This window comes from Scylla paramamosain, chromosome 7 (assembly GCF_035594125.1).
Source record: "Scylla paramamosain isolate STU-SP2022 chromosome 7, ASM3559412v1, whole genome shotgun sequence".
Taxonomy (NCBI): Eukaryota; Metazoa; Arthropoda; class Malacostraca; order Decapoda; family Portunidae; genus Scylla; species Scylla paramamosain.
The window spans coordinates 27,265,616-27,269,506 of record NC_087157.1 but is presented as its reverse complement, the minus strand read 5'-3'; positions in this window follow the sequence as shown (position 1 = coordinate 27,269,506).

Here is a 3,891-nt window from a genome sequence, read left to right as displayed (position 1 = left end):
TTTTGTTGAACTACCACAAAATCAAATTTGATGATAGGCAGAAAAATTGCAGATCGTTAGCTAAAAATGATTGTGAAAGTCAACAATAGAAATCATTTGCCAGAAGTAGATTGTGAACGCTGCCAGTCATAACAACTTGATTCCAAAACTTGACAATGATAACCACTTGATAGAAATACTAAGATTGTGAAAGTCTACAATAGAAATCATTTGTCAGAAGTAGATTGTGAACGTTGCCAGTCATAACAACTTGATTCCAAAACTTGACAATGATAACCACTTGATAGAAATACTAATAACTGTTGTCGCTTAAAATAAAACAGTCGTCACTTTATAAAACGAGACACAGAATAGTCCCTTTAAAACAAACTCGTCTCTTTAAAACACACTCGTCCCTTTAAAACACTCGTCCCTTTAAAAACACTCGTCCCTTTAAAAACTCAGTCATCCCTTTAAACAAAACACACAATCATCCCTTAAGTAAACCAGCAGCTTCCGGAGGGCCATTTGCTGTCGCTGAGCCGCTTTCAGGAGCTAAACACAGCCCAGTGAGAGGAGGGAGGGAGGGAAGGGAAGGGAAGGGAAGAAGGAAGAAAGGAAAGGAAGAAGGGGAGAAGAAAGGAAGAAGCAAGAGATGGAAGGAGGGAGGGAAGAAAGGAGGATAGGGAGGAAGGAAGGAAATAAGGAAGAAAGGGAGGAAGGAAAGAGGATAGGAAAGAAGGAGGGAAGGGAGGAAGGAAAAGAAAGAAGGAAGGAAAGGAGGGAGGGTGAGAGAGAGAGATAAAGGAAAGAGAGGAAGGAAAACGCTGGAAAGCAAAGGGAACAATATTTGTAAGAAAGAGAGAGAGAGAGAGAGAGAGAGAGAGAGAGAGAGAGAGAGAGAGAGAGAGAGAGAGAGGGGGGTTTTTGCCGTCACCTGTCACAGCTGAACTGGGAGCGTCTGCTGCAGAGAGACATGGACCAGCAGGTAGAGCAGTTCACTGAGGCGGTGTTGGGAGCACAGGACCACTGAACGCCCCACAAACAGCACAGAACCAGGGCTTCTGACCAGCCATGGTTCGAGGCTCGGTGTCGGTCCACCTCAGAAAAAAAATTCCGGACATGGCTCACCTATAAGCGTCAATCTACGAGGCGTAACAGGGAGAGTCACAGAGTAGCAGCCGCCAGCGTGGAAGCCACCCAGGTCTGGGCCCAGAACCAATGGATGGAAGATAAGAAAAGGAAGCCGAGTGGTGGCCATGTCGGCTCCAAGCAGTGGTGGGGCCTTGTCAAGGACAGCCAAGGGGAAGCGAACGAGCCCATCCTCTCTTGAGGGAGGACGGCAGCACAGTCACCTCAACCCAGGAGAAGGTGGACCTGCTAGCCCAAACATTTTCTCAAAATGACTGTCCCTGACCCCTGCAGGCTTCCCCCACTCACTCCCTGTGGCGGCAGGGGTCAGGCTGACCTCGCTCACCACGAATGAGGCAGGTGGGGCCTGACTGGGTGAGCCCTCGGGTTCTGCGGCGATGTTCTGGAGGGCTGGCTCTTTCCTTCACCAGAATATTTAAGGCCATCCTGCGGCACAACACATGGCCACGATTGTGGAAGGCCAGCTTCGTCGTTCCTGTGTACAAGGAGGGCAGCAGGTCTGAGGCGACAAATTACCGCCCAGTCTCCCTACTGTCATTGGTGAGCAAGGTGCTGGAGGGCATCATTGCACGGTGCCTCACCGCCCACCTGGACAGCCAGTAGCACCTCAGCGTCAAACAGTTTGGTTTCTGGAAGGGGTGGTCTGCAGCGGATCTCAACTTGCTTCTGACCAGTGAGTGGAGTAACGCCCTGTACCAAGGGAAACCAATGGCTGTTCTGGCGCTGGACAATGCCGGTGCCTTCGACCGCGTGTGGCACGCTGCCCTGCTAGAGTGGCTGCGCGCGGAGGATGTGGACAGGGTCCTGCTGGAGCTGTTGCGTGGCTACCTGCAGGAGTGGCACATGTGGGTGGTGCACAACGGGCAGCGGTCGTCCCCGCGCCATATTACAGTTGGTGTACCACAGGGCAGCGTGTTGGCGCCGCTGCTGTGGAACGTTTATATTAACGACCTGCTGAGCATCGTCCCCAGCGCCAGGGCGTATGCTGATGACATTATCATATCATTGGCCTTCTCCCCTGGGGAGGAAGCTTCCACGACGTCCTGCCTCATCATCCTCCGCCTCATCGAGAAATAGATGGCAGTTCAGGTTCGCCGCTGAGAAGACACAGCTGCTTGTGGTGTCCAGAGGAAGCAATGAGATTCGTCTCTTATTCGATGGGACGACGCTGGCGCCACAACGAGAGATGAAGATCCTGTGGGTCACTTATGACAGTAAGCTGACCTTCAGGACGCACATCACGCAGCTTGCCAGAACAGCGGCAGAGAAATTAGCCTCCCTCAGGAGGATCTCCTGGCTCCTTGACAGCAGGGGCCGCCAGGTGCTGTACGAGGCCCAAACCCGCTCCTCGCTGGAGTACTCGTACTTTTGTCTTGCCTGGCGCGATGCAGACCCCCTCACATCTCCCGTTGCTTGACGAGATCCAGCGGAGGGCGGAGAGAATAATCAGGGATGGCTAGCCTGACAAATGGACCAAACTGAACAGCCTGCAGCACCGCCGGGACGTCGCAGGCCTGACCCTCTCTCTACAAGGATATTCAGGAGGGAGTTTCACTTGCAACCACTCCGGCAGCCGCCTCGATGAGTACACGTGAACACCAGGGCTGTGGATATGGCCCCAGTTGCCCTGACCATACCGCTCCCATACACGTTCCATCACCAAAGACAATTCATACAAACGTACGTGAAGTGGTGGAACAGTTTTCTACCCTCAAATATGTGCCCGGACGACTTGAGTGTTGCCGTGTGTGGGGCTCAGAAAATTCAAGTGTTTGGCTCAGGGTGGTGCGTGAGTGACACAAGTGCTAGATAATTGACTATATAGTGTATATATATTGAGTTATGTCTTAAGATAGAGGGTACTCACATTACCTCCTTTAACTGTAAAAACTTTTCTTCCCTTATAAATAACTATGTACCTTAAAATGTATTAATAAAGAGAGAGAGAGAGAGAGAGAGAGAGAGAGAGAGAGAGAGAGAGAGAGAGAGAGAGAGAGAGAGAGAGAGAGAGAGAGAGAGAGAGAGAGAGAGAGAGACTCGGGATTGCAAACACACAGACGAGAAGGAGAAAGAGTAAGGAAGGAATTCAGGAAGGAAAGGTAGGACGGGGCTTAAGAAAAATGAGGAGGAGGAGGAAGAGGAGAAATGAATCTGAAAAAGGAGAAGGGAAAGGAGAGGAGGAGTACTAAGGCAAGGAGGGAAGAAAAAGGAAGAGGGAACGTTTTGAAGACATTAGAGAGAAAGGAGAAAGCAGGAGGAGGTTTAAGAGAGAGAGAGAGAGATCAAGGGGAGAAAGCAAGTTTGTGGAAGGAAATAAGAAAAAGGAAGGGAAAAACAGAAGGAAAAAAAAAAGGAGGAATGATGTGAAGACCGCTAGATATCCAGGAACATAAGGAAGAAGAGGAGAAGCAGGAGGAGGTAAAAGAAGAACAAGAAGCAGTCACCATCATATTGTGCCTGTGGTGATGGTAATGGTGATGATACTTGTCTAGAGATGAGTCACACCTCACGATACAGACAAACAAACAGACAGACACACAAGCTAGATTTCTAATAGACAGAAAGCAAGACAGACAAACAGACAAACTAAGCCTCAGGCAGACAGACAGACAGACACACTAGCTAGATTTCTAATAGACAGAAAGCAAGACAGACAAACAGACAAACTAAGCCTCAGACAGACAGACAGACAGACACACAAGCTAGATTTCTAATAGACAGAAAGCAAGACAGACAAACAGACAAACTAAGCCTCAGACA